Here is a 27573-nt window from a genome sequence, read left to right as displayed (position 1 = left end):
ATGTAGAGGACCTAACAGAAATCTTCAAAGAAGAAGACATGGCAGCCGAAAACAACAACAATGCAAACAATGCAAGGAAGGTGCTGGGTGACTTTACTTCACCTACTCCCGATTTCTATGGGAGAAGCATCTCTATCCCTGCCATTGGAGCAAACAACTTTGAGCTTAAGCCTCAATTAGTTTCTCTAATGCAACAGAATTGCAAGTTCCATGGACTTCCATTGGAAGATCCTCATCAGTTCTTAGCTGAGTTCTTGCAAATCTGTGACACTGTCAAGACTAATGGGGTTGACCCTGAGGTCTACAGACTTATGCTATTCCCTTTTGCTGTAAGAGACAGAGCTAGGACATGGTTGGACTCACAACCTAAAGAAAGCCTGGACTCATGGGAAAGGCTAGTCAATGCCTTCTTGGCAAAGTTCTTTCCACCTCAAAAATTGAGTAAGCTTAGAGTGGAGGTCCAAACCTTCAGACAGAAGGATGGAGAATCCCTCTATGAAGCTTGGGAAAGATACAAACAATTGATCAGAAAATGTCCTTCTGACATGCTTTCTGATTGGAGCATCATAGGTATCTTCTATGATGGTCTCTCTGAACTATCCAAGATGTCTTTGGATAGCTCTGCTGGAGGATCTCTTCATCTGAAGAAGACGCCTACAGAAGCTCAAGAGCTGATTAAAATGGTTGTAAATAACCAATTCATGTACACTTCTGAAAGGAATCCTGTGAACAATGGGACAAATCAGAAGAAAGGAGTTCTTGAGATTGATACTCTGAATGCCATTCTGGCTCAGAACAAGATATTGACTCAACAAGTCAATTTGATTTCTCAAAGTCTGTCTGGAATGCAAAATGCACCAAGCAGTACTAAGGATGCTTCATCTGAAGAAGAAGCCTATGATCCTGAGAACCCTTCAATGGAAGAGGTGAATTACCTAGGAGAACCCTATGGAAACACCTATAATTCTTCATGGAGAAATCATCCAAATTTCTCATGGAAGGATCAACAGAGACCTCAACAAGGTTTCAACAACAATAATGGTGGAAGAAACAGGTTTAGCAATGGCAAGCCTTTTCCATCATCTTCTCAGCAACAGACAGAGAATTCTAAGCAGAACCCCTCTGACTTAGCAACTATGGTCTCTGATCTAATCAAAACCACTCAAAGTTTCATGACTGAAACAAGGTCCTCCATTAGGAATTTGGAGGCACAAGTGGGACAGCTGAGCAAGAAAGTTACTGAACTCCCTCCTAGTACTCTCCCAAGCAATACAGAAGAAAATCCAAAAGGAGAGTGCAAGGCCATCAATATGGCCGAATTTGGAGAGGAGGAAGAGGAAGTGAACGCCACTGAGGGAGACCTCAATGGGCGTGCACTAGCCTCCACTGAGTTCCCCAATGAGGAACCATGGGAATCTGAGGCTCAAAATGAGACCATAGAGATTCCATTGGACTTAATTCTGCCTTTCATGAGCTCTGATGAGTATTCTTCCTCTGAAGAGGATGAGTATGTCACTGAAGAGCAAGTTGCTAAATACCTTGGAGCAATCATGAAGCTAAATGACAAGTTATTTGGAAATGAGACTTGGGAGGATGAACCCCCTTTGCTCACCAAAGAATTGGATGACTTGTCTAGGCAGAAATTACCTCAAAAGAGGCAGGACCCTGGGAAGTTTTCCATACCTTGTACCATAGGCACCATGACCTTGAACAAGGCTCTGTGTGACTTAGGGTCAAGTGTAAACCTCATGCCTCTCTCTGTAATGGAGAAACTAGGGATCTTTGAGGTGCAAGCTGCAAGAATCTCATTAGAGATGGCAGACAACTCAAGAAAACAAGCTAATGGACTTGTAGAGGATGTTTTGGTGAAGATTGAAGACCACTACATCCCTGCTGATTTCATAGTCCTAGAGACTGGGAAGTGCATGGATGAATCCATCATCCTTGGCAGATCCTTCCTAGCCACAGCAAAGGCTGTGATTGATGTTGATAGAGGTGAACTGATCATTCAAGTGAATGAAGAATCCTTTGTGTTTAAGGCTCAAGGATATCCCTCTGTCACCATGGAGAGGAAGCATGAAGAGCTTCTCTCAAATCAGAGTCAAGCAGAGCCCCCACAGTCAAACTTTAAGTTTGGTGTTGGGAGGCCACAACCAAACTCTAAGTTTGGTGTTGAACCCCCACATTCAAACTCTAAGTTTGGTGTTGGGAGGTTCCAACATTGCTCTGAGAAAATGTGAGGCTCCATGAGAGCCATCTGTCAAGCTAATGACATTAAAAGAAGCGCTTGTTGGGAGGCAACCCAATGTTATATTTTATATATTTATCTTTGTTATTCTATTTTATTTTGTAGGTTGATGATCATGAGAAGTCACAAAATCAATTGAAGAAGCAAAAACAGAATGAAAAAAGGAAGAAAAACAGCACACCTTGGAGGAAGAACCTACTGGCGTTTAAACGCCAGTAAGGTTAGCAGATGGGCGTTTAACGCCCAGTCTGGCACCATTCTGGGCGTTTAACGCCAGAAAGGGGCACCAGACTGGCGTTAAACGCCAGGAAAGGGCAAGAACCTGGCGTTAAACGCCAGAAATGGGCACCAGCCCGGCGTTTAACGCCAGAATTGGCTCAAAACGTGATTTTGCATGGCATTTGGTGCAGGGATGACTTTTCCTTGACACCTCAGGATCTGTGGACCCCACAGGATCCCCACCAACCCCACCACTCTCTCTCTTCTTCCCCATTCACCAATCACCTCAATACCTCTTCCCCAAAAACCCTTCACCTATCAAATCCCATCTTCTCTTCACCACTCACATCCATCCTTCACAAAACCCCACCTACCTCACCCTTCAAATTCAAACCACTTTCCCTCCCAAACCCACCCATACATAACCGAACCATGAGCCCCCCTCTCCTATATAAACCCTTCTTCACCCCTTCATTTTCACACAACCTAAACACCACTTCTCACCCTCTTTGGCCGAACACAAAAGCCATTCCCTTCTTCCTCATTTCTTCTTCTTCTACTCTTTTCTTTCTTCTTTTGCTCGAGGACGAGCAAACCTTTTAAGTTTGGTGTGGTAAAAGCGTTGCTTTTTCGTTTTTCCATAACCATTTATGGCATCCAAGGCCGGAGAAACCTCTAGAAAGAGGAAAGGGAAGGCAAAAGCCTTCACCTCCGAGTCATGGGAGATGGAGAGATTCATCTCAAGGGTGCATCAAGACCACTTCTATGAAGTTGTGGCCTTGAAGAAGGTGATCCCCGAGGTCCCTTTTTCACTCAAAAAGGGTGAATATCCGGAGATCCGACATGAGATCCGAAGAAGAGGTTGGGAAGTTCTTACCAACCCCATTCAACAAGTCGGAATCTTAATGGTTCAAGAGTTCTATGCCAATGCATGGATCACCAAGAACCATGATCAAAGTGTGAACCCGGATCCAAAGAATTGGCTTACTATGGTTCGGGGAAAATACTTGGATTTTAGTCCGGAAAATGTAAGGTTGGCATTTAACTTGCCTATGATGCAAGGAGATGAACATCCTTACACTAGAAGGGTCAACTTTGATCAAAGGTTGGACCAAGTCCTCACTGACATTTGTGAAGAGAGCGCCCAATGGAAGAGATATTCAAGAGGGAAGCCGGTTCAACTAAGAAGGCATGACCTCAAGCCCGTGGCTAGAGGATGGTTGGAGTTTATCCAACGCTCAATCATTCCCACTAGCAACCGGTCCAAAGTTACTCTAGACCGGGCCATCATGATTCATAGCATCATGATTGGAGAAGAAGTGGAAGTTCATGAGGTTATAGCCCAAGAACTCTATAAGGTGGCAGACAAGTCTTCTACCTTGGCAAGGTTAGCCTTTCCTTATCTCATTTGTCACCTCTGTTATTCAGTTGGAGTTGACATAGAGGGAGACACCCCCATTGATGAGGATAAGCCCATCACTAAGAAAAGGATGGAGCAAACAAGAGACCCCTCTCATCATGAGATCCCTGAGATGCCTCAAGGGATGCACTTTCCTCCACAAGACTATTGGGAGCAAATTAACACCTCCCTAGGAGAATTGAGTTCCAACATGGGACAACTAAGGGTGGAGCACCAAGAACATTCCATCCTCCTCCATGAAATTAGAGAAGATCAAAGAATCATGAGAGAGGAGCAACAAAGACAAGGAAGAGACATTGAGGAGCTCAAGCACTCCATAAGACCTTCTAGAGGAAGAATAAGCCGCCATCACTAAGGTGGACCCGTTCTTTAATCCCCTTGTTCTTTATTTTCTTGTTTTTTTCTAAAATTTATGCTTTATGTTTTTCCATGTTTGTGTCTTATGATCATTAGTGTCTTAAGTGTCTATGCCTTAAAGTTATGAATGTCCTATGAATCCATCAACTTTCTTGAATAAAAAAAAATTGTTCTTAATTGAAAAAGAAAAAGAATTGCATGAATTTTGAATTTTATAACAGTTTAATTATTTTGATGTGTTGGCAACACTTTTGTTTTCTGAATGCATGCTTAAACAGTGCATATGTTTTTTGAATTTGTGGTTCATGAATGTTGGCTCTTGAAAGAATGATGAAAAAGGAGACATGTTACTGAGGATCTGAAAAATCATTAAAAATGATTCTTGAAGCAAGAAAAAGCAGTGAATACAAAAAAAAAAAACAAAAAAAAAGAGAAATAAAGTTGTGATCCAAGGCAAAAAGAGTGTGCTTAAGAACCCTGGACACCTCTAGTTGGGGACTCTAGCAAAGCTGAGTCACAATCTGAAAAGGTTCACCCAATTATGTGTCTGTGGCATGTATGTATCCGGTGGTAATACTGGAAGACAGAGTGCTTTGGGCCACAGCCAAGACTCAATAAGTAGCTGTGTTCAAGAATCATCATACTTAGCTAGGAGAATCAATAACACTATCTGGATTCTGAGTTCCTAAAGAAGCCAATTATTCTGAATTTCAAAGGATAAAGTGAGATGCCAAAACTGTTCAGAGGCAAAAAGCTAAAAACCCCGCTCATCTAATTAATACTGATCTTCATAGATGTTTTTGGAGTTCATTGCATATTCTCTTCTTTTTATCTTGTTTGATTTTCAGTTGCTTGGGGACAAGCAACAATTTAAGTTTGGTGTTGTGATGAGCGGATAATTTGTACGCTTTTTGGCATTGTTTTTAGTATGTTTTTAGTATGATCTAGTTAGTTTTTAGTATATTTTTATTAGTTTTTAGTTAAAATTCACTTTTCTGGACTTTACTATGAGTTTGTGTGTTTTTCTGTGATTTCAGGTATTTTCTGGCTGAAATTGAGGGACCTGAGCAAAAATCTGATTCAGAGACTGAAAAGGACTGCAGATGTTGTTGGATTCTGACCTCCCTGCACTCGAAGTGGATTTTCTAGAGCTACAGAAGCCCAATTGTCGCGCTCTCAACGGCTTTGAAAAGTAGACATCCTGGGCTTTCCAGCAATATATGATAGTCCATACTTTGCTTAAGATTTGATAGCCCAAACCGGCCTTTAAAGTCACCTTCAGATTTCCCAGCGTTAAACGCCGGAACTGGCACCAAAATGGGAGTTAAACGCCCAAACTGGCATAAAAGCTGGCGTTTAACTCCAAGAAGAGTCTCTACACGAAATTGCTTCATTGCTCAGCCCAAGCACACACCAAGTGGGCCCGGAAGTGGATTTTTATGTCATTTACTCATCTTTGTAACCCTGAGGCTACTAGTTTTCTATAAGTAGGACCTTTTACTATTGTATTTGAATCTTCTGATCTTTGGAATCTTTTGTTCTTTAGATCTTTTGATCACTTTGGGAGGCTGGCCTCACGGCCATGCCTAGACCTTGTTCTTATGTATTTTCAACGGTGGAGTTTCTACACACCATAGATTAAGGTGTGGAGCTCTGCTGTACCTCGAGTATTAATGCAATTACTATTGTTCTTCTATTCAATTCCGCTTGTTCTTTGTCCAAGATATCACTTGTTCTTCAACTTGATGAATGTGATGATCCGTGACACTCATCATCATTCTCACCTATGAACGTGTGACTGACAACCACCTCCGTTTTACCTTAGATTGGGTGAATATCTCTTGGATTCCTGATACACGATGCATGGTTGATCGCCTGACAACCGAGTGCTCGCCTGACAAACGAGCCAGCCATTCCGTGAGATCAGAGTCTTCGTGGTATAGGCAAGAACTGATGGCGGCATTCAAGAGAATCCGGAAGGTCTAACCTTGTCTGTGGTATTCTGAGTAGGATTCAATGATTGAATGACTGTGACGTGCTTCAAACTCCTGAGGGCGGGGCGTTAGTGACAGACGCAAAAGAATCACTGGATTCTATTCCGGCCTGATCGAGAACCGACAGATGGATAGCCGTGCCGTGACAGGGTGCGTTGAACATTTCCACTGAGAGGATGGGAGGTAGCCACTGACAACGGTGAAACCCTTGCATAAGCTTGCCATGGAAAGGAGTAAGAAGGATTGGATGAAGACAGTAGGAAAGCAGAGAGACGGAAGGGACCAAGCATCTTCATACGCTTATCTGAAATTCCTACCAATGAATTACATAAGTATCTCTATCTTTATCTTTATGTTTTATTCATATATCATCTATACCCATTTGAGTCTGCCTGACTAAGATTTACAAGGTGACCATAGCTTGCTTCATACCAACAATCTCCGTGGGATCGACCCTTACTCGCGTAAGGTTTATTACTTGGACGACCCAGTGCACTTGCTGGTTAGTTGTGCGAAGTTGTGTTTATGCCATGGTATTGAACACCAAGTTTTTGGATTCATTACCGGGGATTATTTGAGTTGTGAAAAGTATTGATCACAATTTCGTGCACCAGTCTTCGGGATGAACTAGAGTCGGTCCGGGTTGATTATTCCGAGCTCCAAGGTCATCTTGTGGGCAGCATAACTGCTGCTTATGAGAACCTGAAGGAACAGGTTCGGGTTATTGCCCCGGAGGCTGACCTTGCCTTGTTTAGCTTGGATAATGTTGTGAAGGATGGCAAAATCGTTCCCGAGGACCCTGATGATGATGATGTTGAGCCTCCTCCTGTTCCTTCTACCAAAGTCTCCGTTCTCCCACCCTCTTCTTCTCAGGTTGCTGAAGTCGTTCAGCCTGAGTCTGATCCTGATGTCCAGATCCTGAACCGGGATGATGGGACGGTAGATGCAGTGCCTCTTCAGGCTCGTCCTCCTTCACCCCGGGATGCTGCTACTGGGAAACCTTTGGACTCTCTTTGATTATTTCTGATGAATTTGTGTATAGCCCGGCCGTGGGCTTTGAACTCTTTTATTTTATAAATGGTGTTTTGTTGACTGTTGATACTTTCTGTTGCTTGTTTAGCAACTTTGTTTTGAAAAACAAAGTGACTTTCGAGCTTTCTAGGCAGATTTGGGTGGCCTCTGAAGCTCGCAATTATCATAATTTAGTAGTTTTTATATCCTGTCTGCTTTGCACTCGTCTTGGCACCTTCGTAGGTTTTTATCTGACATGATTAACTTGATCCTTTGGCCTGACGCTGCTCTCATCAATCTTAAACTATTGTTTATCATAATGCTGATATTGCCGAACTTGGTTTTTGTTTGTTTATAGCCCTCCTTTTTGGACTTTACTTAAGGTCTCTTCCAAGGGTAGCTTTATCGTGTCGATTCCGGTCAAATTACTCGGTAATCCTCTTTCTCGAACTTTGTTTAGGTCTCTTTCAGGGATTACATTCGTAGCTTTGTGTCTTGGACCGACTTCGTCATGTCGGGCTTTTGTCGAGTTACTTGATAATCCTCTTTCTTGGACCTTGTTCAGGTCTCTTTCAGGGATTTATCTTTTGTAACTTTATCTTTCCGGGCCGACTTTGTCACGTCGGGCCTTGTCGAGTTACTTGATAATCCTCTTTCTTGGACCTTGTTCAAGTCTCTTTTAGGGATTTATCTTTTGTAACTTTATCTTTCCGGGCCGACTTTGTCATGTCGGGCCCTGTCGAGTTACTTGATAATCCTCTTTCTTGTACCTTGTTCAGGTCTCTTTTAGGGATTTATCTTTTGTAACTTTATCTTTTCGGGCCGACGTTGTCACGTCGGGCCCTGTCGAGTTACTTGATATTCCTCTTTCTTGGACCTTGTTCAGGTCTCTTTCAGGGATTATTTTTTGTAACTTTTTGTAGGAGTCCAACTTCCTCATGTCGGGCTCTTCGAAGTTATAGTAATTCTCTTTTATAGGGTTGGCCAGACCTCTTTCCAGGGCTTTATTTATAACTTGGGTTGTTGTGGCTGGTCCGACTTTTTGTGCCGGCCAGTCTTTAAGTTATTTTATAGCAATCCATTTTATTATGTCCTCGTCAAGTCCTTTCTATGGATCACTTTCTATAACTTCTTGCATTATTCTGTTTTCATCTTTGCCGATTTTGTAGAATTTGGGTTTTTAGCCCTCGTTTTTATCGTGATCGTGTAGTGAATTTGATTTTCACTTTTTGTCGATTTGTAGCTTTATAATCGGGCGATGAATATTTTCAGAATAATACGACTTGAGCGTTTGTAGAGAATCTGAACAAATTTTATTAAAGGAAAATGCAAATATACATGAGGAGTTAATTTCTTAAGTCGGGTGATTTGTAGGTCTTGGCGGGGCGCCTCGTTAAAAAACCTTTTTCAGGAAAAAGAGTGCGCCTTGTCCAAGATCTTTTATCATCCCTAGCTATAGTACCTTCTTAGGTTGCAGGCGTGCCATGATCTAGGAAGCTCTCGCCCGTCGAGTTTGGAAAGTTTGTAGTGATGACAAGTCATCTTAGCCTAGTTTCACTAGTCTTTTTCTTTTGTTTTCAATAGATTTTATGCACTTTCTTGAGCCATAAGTAAACCAATTGGGTAGAATTTCATGTTCCCTTTGATTCAATCAATGATGGATAAATTGAGGCATTTTCATGATATTTTGTGCTATAATTGTCATATATTATGAAAGAGAAACAATCTCATGATTTTGAGCATAGCTTTGATGCTTTTGATTGATTGATGATACGTGAAAAAGCTTTGAAGAAGGTTGAAGAAAGAAGATGGCAAGGGCAAAAAGGAGGACTCACGTTTGAGCTAAAGTTTGCCTCAAACTTTAGCTCAAACGTGAGGAAGAGCTTGACTTCACCTTGGAGGCATCAAAAGTTTGCGCCAACGTTTGCCTCAAACTTTGAGTCAAACGTTGGCGCCACTCTAGCAAGGAAGGGTACTCTGTTTGAAGTCTTGAACAAGCCAACGTTTGCGCCAACGTTTGCCTCAAACGTTGGGCCAAACGGTGGCCAAAAGAGAAACATGGGAGGAGCCACGTTTGAGCTCACGTTTAACCTCAAACGTTGAGCCAAACATGGAAATCAGCAAAATGGGCAAATCTGTAAAAAAAAGTTTGAGTCAAAGTTTGCCTCAAACTTTGACTCAAGCTTAAATTGTTCATGGCCCGGTTCACAAGTGGGTTTCTTCCCAATACCAAGAGCAATCAACAGAGGCTTTTGTCAACCCAATTCCATCAAGAGCAAGGGCCCAATTCAAGGCTTGAAGATCATTTGAAGAGAGTGTATAAATAGCTTAGAATTTAAGTTTTCCGAGATCTTTTTCGTAAAAAGCTTTCTTTGGAGAATTTTTAGAGAGCTTTCCTTTTAGTTTTGTTGAGGAGTTTTGGAGAGCTTTTGGTTTTGAGTTATTTTGAGATTCTGAGTCTTGGGGAAGGAGAATTAAATTCTCTTCCTCTTAGTTTTCTTGTTGTCAATTTCATTTACACTTGTCTTAAATCTTGGGTGGAGATTTGAAGAAATTATGTTTCAATCTCACCTCACTGTTTGATTTACCGAACCATTTTGAGAAATTGAACTTTGGATTTACTTTTCTACATTGATCTCTTCTTTAATTTTGCAATTGCTCTTTGAATTTGGATCTAGGAAGGCATTGAGATCTAGACTTAGTTATCTAGTCTCTTGGGTCCTGAGATCTACCGGTTTTCATTTTAATTTCTTTGATTGAATGTTTCTCCAAGTTCATTTTCATTTCCATTTGAGATCCGGTTCATTTGAATTCATCTTCTCCTCATCCGTTTGTTTAATTTTACGTTCCTTTGTTTAATTTCTGCAATCCCACATCACTGACCCATTTACAGTTCAAGCCATTTACATTTCTTGCACTCTAAGATTCTGCAATTTACATTTCTTGCATTCTAAGTTTCTGGCATTTAATTTCTTGTTCTTTAAGATTCAGCACTTTTATTTTCTGTTCTCTTTAATTTACTGCAATTTACCCTTTCCCTTTTACATTTCATGCAATTTAGCTTCTGTCAATCACAAATCACACAACTCAACTCTTGTTTGCTTGACGAAATCAACCACTAAGCTAAAATTGCTTAATCCTTCAATCCCTGTGGGATCGACCTCACTCCCGTGAGTTTTATTACTTGATGCGACCCGGTGCACTTGCCGGTGAGTTTTGTGTCGGACCGTTTTCCGCACATGAAGTTTTTGGCGCCATTGCCAGGGATTGAAATAGATTGACAATGATTAAGTGAGGTGGTAGTTTAGATCAAGCACTTTTTCTTTAATTTTGATTAACCCACTAACTGTTTGAGATTTTGTTTCAATTAACTGCACTCAAATTTCAAGAGTGCTGTTGTTTGTTCTTTGTGGATTGTATGTATGACACAGGTAAGAGGAGAGATTCCTCACATCATGTAGTAGCCCTTTCCCAATACTTCTATGACTCAGAAGGGTTCTTTCCAGTTTGCTGCCAGCTTTCCTTCTCCAGGTCGAGTTGTTCCTATATTGTTTCGGATTAGGACAAGGTCGTTTTCCATGAAGGCCCGCTGTATTACTTTTCGGTTGTATCTGGAGGCCATTCTTCTTTTCAGCGCCTCTTTCCTTATCCGAGCTTTTTCTGGAAGTAAGTCGAGCTCTTCCCTTTGAAGTTGGAAATTGACTTTTTCGCTAAAATGGATTACTCTGGGTGAACCTTCTTCGACCTCCACTAGAATCATTGCCTCCATTCCGTAAGCTAATCGGAAGGGTGACTCATTTGTCGTGGAATGTGGAGTCGTTCAGTACGCCCATAGAACTTGTGGGAGCTCCTCAGCCCAGGCTCCCTTTGCATCCTGTAATATCCGTTTTATCCCTGCTAGTATAACTTTGTTAGCAGCTTCGGCTTGCCCATTGGCTTGAGGGTGCTCAACAGAGGTGAATTGTTATTTTATATTCAGGTCAGCCGCTAGTTTTCTGAACCCTGCATCTGTGAACTGGGTACCATTGTCTGTAATGATGGAGTATGGAACTCCGAACCTTCTGGCGATGTTTCTATACAGGAATTTCTGACTTCTTTGAGCTGTGGAATTAGCTAGGGGTTCTGCCTCGATCCATTTTGTGAAGTAGTCTATTCCTACTATGAGGAATTTGACTTGTCCTGATCCTTGAGGAAAAGATCCGAGGAGATCAAGTCCCCATTTTGCGAATGACCAAAGTGAGGTTACACTGATGAGTTCCTCTGGCGGAGCGGTGTGGAAGTTGGCATGCTTTTGACATGGTGAACATGTCCTTACGAATTCTGTGGCTTCTTTTTGTAGGGTTGGCCAATAGAATCCTGCCCGTAGTACATTTTTGGCGAGTGCTTGCGCTCCGAGGTGATTGCCACAAATGCCACTGTGTACTTCTTCTAGGATATCCTTAGTGTTAGAAGTTGGCACGCATTTTAGCAATGGTGTTGAAATCCCTCTTTTGTATAAAGTATTATTTATGATGGTATAGTATTGTGCTTCCCGTTTTAACCTCTTTGCCTCTTTCTCATCTGTAGGGAGGGCCTCTGTTGTGAGGTAATTAATTATGGGAGTCATCCATCCCTGATCGCGACCTGTTATGGCTAGGACCTTTTCTTCTTCTGAGATTGATGGCTTCTGTAGAATTTCTTGGATAAGGCTTCTATTGTTGCCACCTGGTTTGGTACTGGCTAGTTTTGAGAGTGCATCGGCCCGGACATTCTGTTCTCGGGGTATGTGTCGAATCTCACACTCTCCGAGTTGTCCAAGCTATTCTCTGGTTTTGTCCAGGTACTTTTTCATAGTGGGATCTTTGGCTTGGTAGTTGCCTGTTATTTGTGAAGTGACTACCTGTGAGTCGCTGAAGATGATAAGTTTTTGAGCTCCAACCTCCTGAGCCAGCTTCAAACCAGCTAGTAGTGCCTCATATTCCGCTTGATTGGTTGAGGCAGGGAACCCAAATTTGAGGGAGAGTTCGATCTGGGTCCCCTGGTCGCTTTCAATTATTACGCCTGTGCCACTTCCCATTTTATTTGAGGAGCCGTCCACGTATAGATTCCATTCTGTGGGGATTTCCGGTGTGTCCGTAAATTTCGCAATGAAGTCGGCCAGATATTGAGATTTGATGGTCGTCCGAGCTTCGTATTGAAGGTCGAATTCAGACAACTCGACTGCCAATTACAAGATTCTGCCTGCCAAGTCTGTTTTCTGTAAGATTCCTTTTATGGGCTGGTTGGTCCGAATTTTATTGGTGTGAGACTGGAAATATGGGCGAAGTCGTCGAGATGTTATTGTGAGAGCATAAGCGAACTTTTCTATTTTCTGGTAGTTCTGCTCGGACCCTTGTAACGCTTTGCTGATAAAGTATATGGGTTGTTGCCCACTGTTGTCTTCTCAGACTAGTGCTGAGGCTATTCCCCGATTTCTCACTGCGAGGTACAAGATGAATAGTTCTCCTTCCCATGGCCGACTTAATATAGGTGGTTGTCCCAGAAATTTTTTGAAGTCTTGGAAGGCTTGCTCGCATTCAACTGTCCATTCAAACTCCTTTCCATTCTTTAGAGTGGCGTAGAAGGGGAGAGATCTTATTGCGGATCCCGCCAGGAATCTGGATAAGGCTGCCAACCGTCCGTTGAGTTGTTGTACCTCTTTGATACAAGTCGGGCTTTTCATGTCGAGTACGGCCCTACACTTGTCCGGGTTTGCCTCGATTCCTCTCTGTGTGATCATAAAACCCAAGAATTTACCAGCTTCTACTGCGAAGGTACATTTTGTGGGATTGAGTTGCATGCCGTGTCGTCTTATGGTGTTGAATACTTGTGTCAGGTCAGATAATAACATCTCTTCGTTTTGCGTCTTCACTAGCATGTCGTCTACGTAGACCTCCATGATCTTTCCGATGTGATCCGAAAAAACTTTGTTCATTAATCTTTGGTAAGTGGCTCCCACATTTTTGAGACCGAAGGGCATAACAATGTAGCGGTAATTTTCCTTTGGGGTTAAGAAAGAGGTTTTTTCTTGGTCGGGTGGGTACATTGGGATTTGGTTATATCCCGAGTATGCGTCCATAAAGGAGAGGTATTTGTATCCGGAGGAGGCATCTACTAGTGCGTCGATGTTTGGGAGCGGATAAGGATCTTTCGGGCAAGCTTTGTTGAGATCGGTATAGTCGGTGCACATTCTCCACTTCCCATTTGACTTTTTTACCAAAACGACATTAGCAAGCCATAGCGGGTATTTGATTTCTCTTATGAAGCCTGCCTTCAGTAGAGCTCGTACCTGTTCTTCCACTGCTTGAGAGCGTTCTGGTCCTAGCTTTCTGCGCCTTTATTGTACTGGCCGAGATCCTGGGTAGACTGCTAGCTTGTGGCACATTAGTTTGGGATCTATGCCTGCCATGTCTGCGGCCTTCCATGCAAAGAGGTCGGTGTTATTGCGTAGAAACTATATGAGTGATTCTTTTATGTCCCCTTTTAGGAGTGTGCCGATGTTGGTTGTTTGGTTCGGGGTGTTCCCGATCTGGATTTTCTCTATTTCTCCTTCAGGTTGTGGGCGGAGCTCCTCCCGCCTTCGAACTCCACCGAGCTCGATTGTGTGAAATTCTTCTCCTCTGCCTCTGAGGTTTAGACTTTCGTTGTAACAGCAGCGCGCCATCTTCTGATCTGCCTTTACTGTGGCTATTCCTTCTACGGTTGGGAACTTCATACATAGATGCGGAGTCGAGACTATTGCGCCGAGTTGATTTAACGTTGCCCGACCTATTAGGGCATTGTAGGCTGAGCTTACGTCAACGACGATATAATCTATTTTGAGTATTCTTGACTGACTTCCCTTTCCAAAAGTTGTGTGGAGCGGGATGTATCCCATTGGTTGAACCGGGGTATCTCCTAACCCGAACAGGCTGTCCGAATATGCTCTGAGTTCTTTTTCTTCCAAGCCGAGTTTGTCGAAGGCGGTTTTAAATAAGATATCGGCAGAGCTCCCCTGGTCTATCAATATGTGATGAAGATTTGCGTTTGCCAGTATAATAGTGATGACCATGGGATCGCCATACCCTGACGTGACGCCGGATGCGTCTTCCTTGGTAAAAGTGATCGCCAGGATATCAGGTGTTTCCTTCTTTTCTGCGATGTGGTATACGTCTTTGAGATGTCTTTTGCGGGATAATTTGGAGATTCCTCCCCCGGCGAATCCGCCGTGTATCATGTGGACATGTCTTTCTGGCGTCCGGGATGATGACGCGGTTGGTCTGACGTCTTCTGCTGTTCTTCTTTTCCTTTGTTCATCATCACGGGTGGCCAGGTACCGATCTAGCTTTCCTTCTCGTACAAGGTTTTCAATGACGTTTTTTAAGTCAAAACACTCATTGGTGGAGTGCCCGCGGATCCGATGGTATTCACAATATTCAGCCCGGTTTCCTCCTCCTTTTTTGCCTTTGAGTGGTAGAGCTGGTGGTATTTTTTTTGTGTTGCAAACCTCTCTGTAGACATCCACAAGAGACACCCGAAGAGGGGTGTAATTGTGGTATTTTTTTATTTTCTCTCCATGACGATCTTCTTTCTTTCTGGAATCTTTGTCTTTATCCCGAAAGGTGAACCCGACCTTTGAGGTCTCTCCTAATCGGGAGTTTTCTTCCATGTTGATGTACTTTTCCGTTCGTTCTTACACCTCGTTCAGAGACGCGGGGTACTTCTTTGATATAGATTGACTAAAAGGCCCTTCTCGCAGGCCATTAATGAGGCCCATGATAGCGGCTTCTATTGGCAGGTTTTGTATATCCAGGCATGTCTTGTTGAATCTCTCCATGTAGTTACGTAGGGTTTCCCTTTCTCCTTGTCTGATTCCAGTAAGCTCGGCGCATGTTTAGCTTTGTCCTTTTGGATGGAGAATCTGGCCAGGAACTTCTTGGCGATGTCGTCAAAACTCGAGATGGATCTTGGAGGGAGGTTGTCGAACCATCTAATTGCTGTTTTTGTTAAAGTAGTTCGAAAGGCTTTGCAACGAACTACATTTGAGGCGTCCGTGAGATACATTCTGCTCCTGAAGTTGCTGAGATGATGGCTAGGATCCGTAGTGCCATCGTACAAGGTCATGTCTGTGAGTTTAAAGTCTTTTGGGATTCTAGTCTTCATGATCTCCTTGGTGAATTGATCTTGCTCCTTGCGGGTGCTATCTTCAGGAGTGGATCAGCCAGCTTTAGTCTTGACATCGGCTTCAAGTTTTAGGAGTTTGTTCTCCAATTCTCGACGTCGCCTTATTTCTCTTTGCGGGTCCTTCTCAGCCTCTTGTTGGCGTAGAGCTTCTTCCTCAAGTTGTTTTAACCGATCTTGAAACGCATCCAGGGCTCCCTCGTTTGGGGAGTTCTTTTTGTTGATTTGGGGAGTATCTTTTGGTGTAGTGTTCGCGTTTTTGTGCGGCGTTCTATCCTCTAGATCCGAGTCTTGGTTGTTGTCATGGTCGTCCGCCATGGTGCTGGGATGACTTCCAGGTTCCCCAAGAACGGCGCCAATGTTCCGAGGGTTACCTGAAACTATAGGTCGATCTCGGATGAGATCTTCTGTGCTGGTCGGGGCTGTTGTGTCCGACTTGATGATGGTGCTGATCCTTCGTCCCCGAACGGTGGGGGGTACCTGTAAGGGACTCTGAAGCTTAAGTTAGCAAGGGTATTAAGCAGGTATTGAGTAGAATCAGAGTATGAGTTATACCTGGGTGCTCCAGTGTATTTATAATGGTGTAGAGTGACCTTTCTGAAGATAAGATAGTTATCTTATCTTATCTTATCTTTGAGCGAGGTCATCTTATCTTCAAGGGAACCGCCTTTATCTCTACGAGCTTTGGGCTGCCCTTGGATTCGGGACATGTTCCTCTATTTGGGCCCTTTATTGGGCTTTCCTGTGACTTGACCGAGCCCTTTGAGAAGTGGTCGAGTCATCCTGACTTGAAGAGGTCGGTCGCTTTGTTTATAGAACATCCCGGGTTGGACAGCTTTGACCCAGGGTATGAATAGGGACCAACAGAGTAATTAAAACCAATAATAGATAAATAGAGAATACAAAAAACTGAATAAAATAAAGAAAGCACACACATACAAAATGCACATTAGGAAAATATGCAACAAACAAGTATAATGCATGTCTGGTCCTAGTGCAAGTCATGATGTAATATGTCGGTTTCTACCCGCTCCCGACGTAACCCAACAATCGATCCGAACAAGGCTTTTCAAGAGCAGAATTGAATTAATCATGTTGGCAGTACCTCTGTAAGTAACTATTTTACAAGAACAAATCTCTAGCTGAATATGCATGTTATACCTCTGGAAATGCAACTCAATCCCACGAGCGTCCCCGTCCTTGTACTCAATTCGAAGGCCTAAACAACAATCACCAGTTTCTATAAGCAAACTCCGATTTATAGATTCCACATTCCTTAGCCTTTTAGGGTTTAATGATCAACTTTAAAACTCTTAATTCTCTTGTCTCTTGTGTTTATATTTTTTACTTAGTATTCATAGTCCTCCCTTAGCACTATAGTCAATTATAAACCTCCTCTCGAGCCTTATCCTAAGTGTTTTATGAAGAAATCCTTAGAGTTTAGGCTACTAAATTATCTTTTTTTTGTCTTTTACTATAATTACCGTTATATTCTTAAACGTTACGTTATTTACCTTAACCTTTACTTAATTTCCTTTTATATTTTTTAACATCTTAATATTACACCTACATATTATGATTATTCTCAAAATTTTAGTTTCTGATATTTTAATTCATAAGCATTGATTAATCATATTTTATCCTACCGACATTTTAGTTAATTAGCTTAGCTCCTTAATAGTTTAACTAGATTTTTACCTCTATAACTTTAATAAATTATATTTTTCCTATTATTATTGTTATTATTCTGATAATCTTGTTTCACTTTTTTATTATTCATAAAGTCTGGTGCTTAGCACCCACAACTGGCACCCAACGCCTTCATGAAAAGTTAATTACATGTCGCAAGCACCTAATGCCAACTTTTGGCATCCATCTCCTTCGGGGGTTTAATTAATGGGCGCTGAGCACCAAAATGCATGCATGGTTGGCATCCAACACTATAGTGAGGGCGCCCAGTGCCCAAAATCTCTAACCATGGGGCACTCAACGACCAAATTATTTTATGCTTCCAGGAAACACCAAAATATCACGTAAACATAATTTCAAATATCAAACATTTAATCATAAAAAATGCAAGTCATTCATGTTTAATTTACCAAACGTTACCTCTCGGTGTTAGCTCACAAAAATTGATTATCTCTCGATGATATCTAGCTCGCTTTCCTTCCTAATTTTAAATCAAAATAGCTTTCAAACATGTAACTCATGATGACGAGCCTTTGTCATAAATTTGAGAAGAGATTCCTCACCATAAAACTTGAGAAGCCCGTTACTGGAAATCTAGGTTGTTACATGTGCCAAGAACCTTTACCCTCTACCCAGTATTAATACTCTGGTAGACTCAACCTTGGGATACAAATAACTGTCCTTTATGGATGCGTACTTAGGATATAATCAAATTCCAATGTACAGGCCGAATTAGGAGAAAACATGTTTTATCACTCCTATGGCAAACTATTCTCTTTCTGGTGTATTTTGTTATTTTTCTAAGACCTCGCTTGATCGTAATCCAAGATATCCTCCAAACGTCTCATGACTACCATTCATGTTGTTCGTTCTTCTTTTGAGCTTAGTATCCTTTCAAAATCAACTCAAGCTTATTTTGGCATCGCGTGCAATTCCTAGATGTAACCCTCAAGACGTTGGCTCCTTAGAACACGACATGTGGACGCAAAAAATGAAACGTGTAAGTATAGAACATCAAGAGAACTTGTGCTGCTTTGATTCTTGCAGATTGCATTGCCTATAATTAAGTTGACTCATAAGGATGCACTGTTTATAAGGATGTCCTACTATGAGGAGAATGTTCAAACTCTGAAGGAGAGATTAACTAGAGAGACAGTACTCGTGTTGTCTGAAGCTATTAAACCATTCGAAGATTATTGCGATGCATTATTGAAGGGTTTAGGATGTATGCTGATGCAACACCAGAATGTTGTCACTTGTGCCTCGCAACAATTAATGCGCATGAAGTGAAATATTCAACTCGTGACTTGGAGACTTGCTGCGGTTGTGATTGCTTGATTATGCATTAGTGGAGATGGACGAAATTGTTAAAGGATTATGATTTTGAACTGAACTATCACCTAGGAAAAAATGAATGTGGTGGTAAATACCTTGAGCAGAAAGTCTTTGTGTGTGGCTTGGATGATACTCAAGAAAGAAGAGCTGTTAAGTAAGTTTGCGGGTCTTAAGTTGGGTGTTAAGGAAGAGGCTGGGCGTGTCAGACTGAACCAATTATGAATTATAAGTGACTTTAAGGCCGACATTAAGGGAAAGCTACAAGATGATAAGGAGCTGCAAATGTTTTTGAAGTCTATTGAATAAGGAAAGCAAAAAGAGATTAAGAGAGATATAAAGAAGGAATATCTAGAGTTATCCACAGGTAACTAAATTTTGAGAAAAAAAATTTCTAGTTAGATAGGAAGGATTTAAAAGTCGTTATAAGATAAATTAATAATTAGTTAATAAATTACATGTGAGTAATAAGGAATAAGAAATAAAAAATTTATAAATTTGAGACTTGCCTATGGGAATTTAAATTAGGAAATAAAATTTGAGTGCAAAACATAACTAATTGCGACAAAGCGCGCGTGATGATTAGATTTTTGATGGTATAGAATTTCACAAATGAATTCTCGTTGCAAGTATAGTTTCTAAACCAATTAATAATCCTTTCATACAAAAAGTTGTTTGTCACAAGTACAAACCCCTAAAATTTATAAACCGAAGTATTGAACCTCAGGTCATTCTCCCTAGGAATTACAATAAAGTGTCTTATTATTGGTTGAGTTATTTTTGGAGTTTTGACAAGAAACATGGAAGATAAATGGAAAAAAAGTAAACTAATGGCTAAAAAGATCTTGGCAAGGGTTGGTGGTCAAGGATCTCTATCCTAATCACTAACCACAATATGATAATTGGCAAGGATTAATCTCACTAAATCATCCTCTAACTAATAGTAAAGGAAAGTCAAATAAGCTATATCAATCCTAGTCCATAAGTCCTAACTCTCCACTAATTCAATTAGTGAGAACTAGAGTCAATGGATCCCAATCATCAAGTACTTGGACATTAGCAACTCAAGGAGTCCTAAGTTACCTTTCCAAGACAAGAGCATAAAATTCTACTCTAAAATTCAACCAAGCATTTTATCAAAGACTTGGAAGGCACAAAAGGAAAGCATAGTAAATCTACAACAAGAATGAAATCTAACAACAATTATTGCAATGAATTAACAACAACAATCAAAAGGAACACAATTATATGAATTACCTCTAATTGAATTAAAAGAGAATAGAAGGAACAAAAGTAGATCTACAACAAAATATAGAAGCAACATAAAAGAAATTACAACAAAAGAATAGAAGAATTGATGATTGCAACAACAAAGAATTGAGAGATAGAAGTAGAAGAAGATGAATTAAAATCTAGATCTAAGAACTAAACCTAATCATAATCCTAATCCTAGAGAGAAGTGAGAGCTTCTCTCTCTAGAACTAACTCTAAACTAATCCTAATGAGTGTGAATGATCGAATGTGAGTGAATCCCCCTTTGCTCTTCAATCCTTGGCTTTAAATAGCAGTTTGGGCGCCAAAGTTGGTTGGGATTGGGCCGCACAACTCCTCAGAATTCGTTGAGTGCGAATTCACTTAAAAATCATGTATCAGCATCGACGCGTACGCACACAGCACGCTGATGAGAGGATAATTTATACGCTTTTTGGCATTGTTTTTAGTTTATTTTTAGTATGTTTTAGTTAGTTTTTATTATATTTTTATTAGTTTTTATTTAAATTCACTTTTCTGGACTTTACTATGAGTTTGTGTGTTTTTCTGTGATTTCAGGTATTTTCTGGCTGAAATTGAGGGCCCTGAGCAAAAATCTGATTCAGAGGCTGAAAAGGGCTGCAGATGCTGTTGGATTCTGACCTCCCTGTACTCTAAGTAGATTTTCTGGAGCTATGGAAGCCCAATTGGCACATTCTTAATTGCGTTGGAAAGTAGACATCCAGGACTTTCCAGCAATATATAATAGTTCATACTTTTCCCGAGATTTGATGGCCCAAACCGGCGTTCCAAATCAGCTCGAGAATTCCCGGCGTTTAACGCCGGAACTGGCACAAAAGCTGGAGTTAAACGCCCAAACTGGCACAAAAGCTAGCGTTTAACTCCAAGAAAAGTATCTACACATAAAAGCTTCAATGCTCAGCCCAAGCACACATCAAGTGGGCCCGGAAGTGGATTTTTTTCGTCATTTACTCATTTTTGTTAACTCTAAGCTACTAGTTCTCTATAAATAGGACCTTTTGCTATTGTATTTTCATCTTTGGATCACTTTAGATCTTCGGATCATCTTTGAACATCTAGTTCTTAGATCATGGGAGTTGGCCTCTCGACCATGCCTAGACCTTGTTCTTATGTATTTTCAACGGTGGAGTTTCTACACACCATAGATTAAGGTGTGGAGCTCTGCTGTACCGCGAGTATCAATGGAATTACTACTATTTTTCATTCAATTCAGTTTATTCTTATTCTAAGATATTCATTCGCACCCAAGAACTTGATGAATGTGATGATTATGTGACACTCATCATCATTCTCACTTATGAACGCGTGCCTGACAACCACTTCCGTTCTACATGCAAACAAGGCTTGAGTGGATATCTCTTGGATTCCTTAATCAGAATCTTCGTGGTATAAGCTAGAATCCATTGGCGGTCATTCTTGAGAATCCGGAAGGTCTAAACTTTGTCTGTGGTATTCTGAGTAGGATTCAGGGATTGAATGACTGTGACGAGCTTCAAACTCGCGATTGTGGGGTGTTAGTGACAGATGCAAAAGAATCACTGGATTCTATTCCGACATGATCGAGAACCGACAGATGAATAGCCGTGCTGTGACAGAGCGCGTTGAACATTTTCACTGAGAGGATGGGACTGTAGCCATTGACAACGGTGATGCCCAACATACAGCTTGCCATGGAAAGGAGTAAGAAGGATTGGATGAAGACAGTAGGAAAGCAGAGAGACGGAAGGGACAAAGCATCTCCATACGCTTATCTGAAATTCTCACCAATGAATTACATAAGTATCTCTATCTTTATTTTATGTTTTATTTATCTTTTAATCATTAATCCTCCATAACCATTTGATTCCGTCTGACTGAGATTTACAAGATGACTATAGCTTGCTTCATACCAACAATCTCCGTGGGATCGACCCTTACTCGTGTAAGGTTTATTACTTGGACGACCCAGTGCACTTGCTGGTTAGTTGTGCGAAGTTGTGATAAAGAGTTGAGATTGCAATTGAGCGTACCATGTTGATGGCGCCATTGATGATCACAATTTCGTGCACCAAGTTTTTGGCGCCGTTGCCGGAGATTGTTCGAGTTTGGACAACTGACGGTTCATCTTGTTGCTTAGATTAGGTATTTTTCTTCAGAATTTTTAAGAATGAATTCTAGAGTTTCAAGGTGATGTTCTTATCATCACAAAAGCTGATTGATTCTCATCAATTTAGTTGTTGAATGTAATGTCCTGCGGAAGCTTGGCTAGCCATGTCTAATTTCTTTAGACTAAAGCTTTAGACTAACATTGCATGATTCCTGGAATTCTTATTAAAAATTTTGAATCTCTTTATTTTCTTTTCCATATAATTTTCGAAAAAAATCCAAAAAAATCATAAAATCTTAAAATCAAAAATATTTTTATGTTTCTTGTTTGAGTCTAGTGTCTAATTTTAAGTTCTGTGTCAATTGCATGTCTTTATTCCTCTAATTTTCGAAAATTACATGCATTGTGTTCTTCATTGATCTTCAAGTTGTTCTTGATGATTTCCTTGCTCTAATCTTTAAATTCTCTTGTTTTGTGTGTTTTGTTGTTTCTCATATGCATTCTCAATTTGTTAGTATCAATAGTATACAAACTTCTAAGTTTGGTGTCTTGCATGCATTGTTTATTTAATTTTAGTTGCATTTTGATTATTCCTCATCATTAAAAATTCAAAAAAAAATTTTATTTGTGTCTTTTCAAGTCAATAATACAAAGAATTGAAGATTCAGAACATGCAGCAGAGGAATTACACAAAAAAAGCTGGGCGTTCAAAATGCCCAGTGAGGAAGGAAAACTAGCGTTTAAACGCCAGCCAGGGTACCTGGCTGGGCGTTTAATGCCAAAAAGGGTAGCATTTTGGGCGTTAAACGCCAGAATGGATACCATTCTGGGTGTTTAACGCCAGGATGGCACAAGAGGGAAGATTTTGCTTTTAATTCAGATTTTTTTTCAAGTTTCCATAATTTTTCAAAATCAAATCTTTTTCGAATCATATCTTTTCAATCATATATTTTCAAAATCAATTTCTTTCCATTTTCAAAAATACTTGCTAACAATTAATGATTTGATTCAACATTTCAAGTATGTTGCCTTTTCTGTTGAGAAAGGGTTAATGTCTGAATCATATCTTTCAAATTTCTTGTTAGCCAAGTCATTAATTTTAAAAATCAAATCTTTTTAAATTGTTTTTCAATCATATCTTTTCAATCATATCTCTTTAAAACCATAACTTTTCAATCATATCTTTTTAATCACATCTTTTTCAAAATAGTCTTCAATCATATCCTTTTGATTTCTAATTTCAAAATCTTTTTCAAAATCACTTTATTTCTTTCCCAACTTTAATTTTCGAAAATCATCAATCAAATTTTCAAAATTTCTTTTAATTATTTTAAAATCTTTTACTTTAATTTCGAAAATTCTTCCCCTCTTCTCACATCCTTCTATTTATGGACTAACACTCCTCCTCAATGCACAATTCGAACTCTATCCCTCTTGATAAGTTTGAATTATTCTACTCCTCCTTCTTTTCTTCTTTTCCTTTGACACCTCAAGGAATCTCTATCCTGTGACATAGAGGATACCATACTTTCTTGTTCTCTTCTCTTTCATATGAGCAGGAGCAAGGACAAAAGCATTCTTGTTGGGGCTGATCCTGAACCTGAAAGGACCTTAAAGCGGAAGCTAAGAGAAGCTAAAGCACTACTATCTGGAGAGGACCTAACAGAAGTCTTCAAACAAGAAGAAGACATGGCAGCCAAAAACAACAACAATGCCAACAATGCAAGGAAGGTGCTGGGTGACTTTACTGCACCTACTCCCGACTTCTATGGGAGAAGCATCTCTATCCCTGCCATTGGAGCAAACAACTTTGAGCTTAAGCCTCAATTAGTTTCTCTAATGCGATAGAATTGCAAGTTCTATGGACTTCCATTGGAAGATCCTCATCAGTTTTTAGCTGAATTCTTGCAAATCTGTGACACTGTCAAGACCAATGGGGTTGACCCTGAGGTCTACAGACTTATGCTATTCCCTTTTGCTGTAAGAGACAAAGCTAGGATATGGTTGGACTCACAACCTAAAGAAAGCCTGAACTCTTGGGAAAAGCTAGTCAATGCCTTCTTGGCAAAGTTCTTTCCACCTCAAAAATTGAGTAAGCTTAGAGTGAAAGTCCAAACCTTCAGACAGAAGGAAGGTGAATCCCTCTATGAAGCTTGGGAAAGATACAAACAATTGATCAGAAAGTGTCCTTCTGACATGCTTTCTGAATGGAGCATCATAGGTATCTTCTATGATGGTCTGTCTGAACTGTCCAAGATGTCATTGGACAACTCTGCTGGAGGATTTCTTCATCTGAAGAAGACGCCTGCAGAAGCTCAAGAACTCATTGAAATGGTTGCAAATAACCAATTCATGTACACTTTTGAAAGGAATCCTGTGAACAATGGGACGAATCAGAAGAAAGGAGTTCTTGAGATTGATACTCTGAATGCCATATTGGCTCAGAACAAAATATTGACTCAGCAAGTCAATATGATTTCTCAAAATCTGTCTGGAATGCAAGCTGTACCAGGCAGTACTAAGGACGCTTCATCTAAAGAGGAAGCTTATGATCCTGAGGAAACACCTATAATCCTTCATGGAGAAATCATCCAAATCTCTCATGGAAGGATCAACAGAGACCTCAACAAGGTTTCAACAACAATAATGGTGGAAGAAACAGGTTTAGCAATGGCAAGCCTTTTCCATCATCTTCTCAGCAAGAGATAGAGAATTCTAAGCAGAGCCACTCTGACTTAGCAACCATGGTCTCTGATCTAATCAAAACCACTCAAAGTTTCATGACTGAAACAAGGTCCTCCATTAGAAACTTGGAGGCACAAGTGGGTCAGCTGAGTAAGAAAGTTACTGAACTCCCTCCTAGTGCTCTTCCAAGCAATACAGAAGAGAATCCAAAAGGAGAGTGTAAGGCCATCAACATGGCCGAATTTGGAGAAGAGGAAGAGGCAGTGATCGCCACTGAGGAAGACCCCAATGGACATCCACTGGCCTCCAATGAGTTCCCTAATTAGGAACCATGCAAATCTGAGGCTCACACTGAGACCATAGAGATTCCATTGGATTTACTTCTACCATTCATGAGCTCTGATGAGTATTCTTCCTCTGAAGAGGACGAAGATGTCACTGAAGAGCAAGTTGCTAAGTACCTTGGAGCAATCATGAAGCTAAATGACAAGTTATTTGGTAATGAGACTTGGAAGGATGAACCCCCTTTGCTCACCAAAGAACTGGATGACTTGACTAGGCAGAGATTACCTCAAAAGAGACAGGACCCTGGGAAGTTCTCAATACCTTGTACATTAGGCACCATGACCTTTGAGAAGGCTCTGTGTGACCTAGGGTCAAGCATAAATCTCATGCCTCTCTCTGTAATGGAGAAGCTAGGGATCCTTGAGGTACAAGCTGCAAGAATCTCACTGGAGATGGCAGACAATTCAAGGAAATAGGCTTATGGACTTGTAGAGGATGTCTTAGTAAAGGTTGAAGACCACTACATCCCTGCTGATTTCATTATCCTAGAGATTGGGAAGTGTTTGGATGAATCCATCATCCTTGGCAGACCCTTCCTAGCCACAGCAAAGGCTGTGATTGATGTTGACAGAGGAGAATTGATCATTCAAGTGAATGAGGACTCCCTTGTGCTTAAGGCTCAAGGATATCTCCCCGTAACCATGGAGAGAAAGCATGAAGAGCTTCTCTCAATACAGAGTCAAACAGAGCCCCCACAGTCAAACTCTAAGTTTAGTGTTGGGAGGCCACAACCAAACTTTAAGTCTAGTGTTGAACCCCCACATTCAAACTCTAAGTTTGGTGTTGGGAGGTTCCAACATTGCTCTGAGTATCTTTGAGGCTCCATGAGAGCCCACTGTCAAGCTACTGACATTAAAGAAGCGCTTGTTGGGAGGCAACCCAATGTTATATTTATCTATTTTCCATTGTTATTTTATGTTTTCTATAGGTTGATGATCATGTGAAGTCACAAAAATAATTGAAAAAGTAAAACAGAATAAAAAACAGAAAGAAAAATAGCACACCTTGGAGGAAAAGCTTGTTGGCGTTTAAACGCCAGTAAGGGCAGCAAATGGGCGTTTAACGCCCAGTCTGGCACCATTCTGGGCGTTTAACGCCAGAAAGGGGCACCAGACTGGTGTTTAACGCCAGAAATGGGAAGCAGCCCGGCGTTTAACGCTAGGATTGGCAGAAAGGGCATTTTACACGCCACTTGGTGCAGGGATGAGCTATCCTTGACACCTCAGGATCTGTGGACCCCCACAGGATCCCCACCTACCCCACCACTCTCTCTCTTCTTCACCTATTTGCCAATCACCTCAATACCTCTTCCCCAAAAACCCCTCACCTATCAAATCCCACCATTCTCTTCACCACTCACATCCATCCTTCATAAAACCCCACAAACCCCACCATCCAAATTCAAAACACTTTCCCTCCCAAACCCACCCTAGATGGCCGAAACATACCCCCCTCCACTCCTATATAAACCCATCTTCACTCCTTCATTTTCACACAACCTAAACACTACTTCTTCCCCTTGGCCGAAACACAAAGCCCCCCTCTATCTCCTATATTTCTTCTTCTTCTACTCTCTTCTTTCTTCTTTTGCTCGAGGACGAGCAAACCTTCTAAGTTTGGTGTGGTAAAAGCATTGCTTTTTATTTTTCCATAACCATTTATGGCACCTAAGGCCGGAGAAACCTCTAGAAAGAGAAAAGGGAAGGCAAAAGCTTCCACCTCCGAGTCATGGGAGATGGAGAGATTCATCTCAAGGGTGCATCAAGACCACTTCTATGAAGTTGTGGCCATGAAGAAGGTGATCCCCGAGGTCCCTTTCAAACTCAAAAAGAGTGAATATCTGGAGATTCGATATGAGATCCAAAGAAGAGGTTGGGAAGTTCTTACCAACCCCATTCAACAAGTCGGAATCTTAATGGTTCAAGAGTTCTATGCCAATGCATGGATCACCAAGAACCATGATCAAAGTGTGAACCCGGACCCAAAGAATTGGCTTACAATGGTTCGGGAGAAATGCTTAGATTTTAGTCCGAAAAATGTAAGGTTGGCATTCAACTTGCCCATGATGCAAGGAGATGAACACCCCTACACTAGAAGGGTCAACTTTGATCAAAGGTTAGACCAAGTCCTCATAGACATTTGTGAAGAGGGCGCTCAATGGAAGAGAGATTCAAGAGGGAAGTCCGTTCAACGAAGAAGGCATGACCTCAAGCCCGTGGCTTGGGGATGGTTGGAGTTTATCCAACGCTCAATCATTCCCACTAGCAACCGGTCCGAAGCTACTATAGACCGGGCTATCATGATTCATAGCATCATGATTGGAGAGGAAGTAGAAGTTCATGAGGTTATATCCCAAGAACTTTATAAGGTGGCAGACAAGTCCTCTACCTTGGCAAGGTTAGCCTTCCCTCATCTCATTTGTCACCTCTGTAATTCAGTTGGAATTAACATAGAGGGAGACATCCTCATTGATGAGGACAAGCCCATCACTAAGAAGAGGATGGAGCAAACAAGAGATCCCACTCATGGACATGAGGAAATTCCTCATCATGAAATCCCTGAGATGCCTCAAGGGATGCACTTTCCTCCACAAAACTATTGGGAGCAAATCAACATCTCCCTAGGAGAATTGAGTTCCAACATGGGACAACTAAGGGTGGAGCACCAAGAACATTCCATCCTCCTCCATGAAATTAGAGAAGATCAAAGAATCATG

General features: G+C 41.1%; 2 non-coding genes across 2 annotated transcripts; both read right to left on the bottom strand.

Moving 5' to 3' along the window:
• Positions 1–443: 443 nt before the first annotated feature.
• Positions 444–551, bottom strand: LOC130953609 (small nucleolar RNA R71). The gene has a single exon (XR_009075771.1). It is a non-coding gene; the product is annotated as a small nucleolar RNA R71 (small nucleolar RNA).
• A 23370-nt stretch (positions 552–23921) lies between these two features.
• LOC130953245 (small nucleolar RNA R71) lies at positions 23922–24029 on the bottom strand. The gene has a single exon (XR_009075416.1). It is a non-coding gene; the product is annotated as a small nucleolar RNA R71 (small nucleolar RNA).
• Between the last annotated feature and the right edge of the window lie 3544 nt (positions 24030–27573).

This window comes from Arachis stenosperma, chromosome 9 (assembly GCF_014773155.1).
Source record: "Arachis stenosperma cultivar V10309 chromosome 9, arast.V10309.gnm1.PFL2, whole genome shotgun sequence".
NCBI lineage: Eukaryota > Viridiplantae > Streptophyta > Magnoliopsida > Fabales > Fabaceae > Arachis > Arachis stenosperma.
The sequence above is the reverse complement of the archived record's forward strand: the minus strand, read 5'-3'. Positions and strand labels throughout refer to the sequence as shown.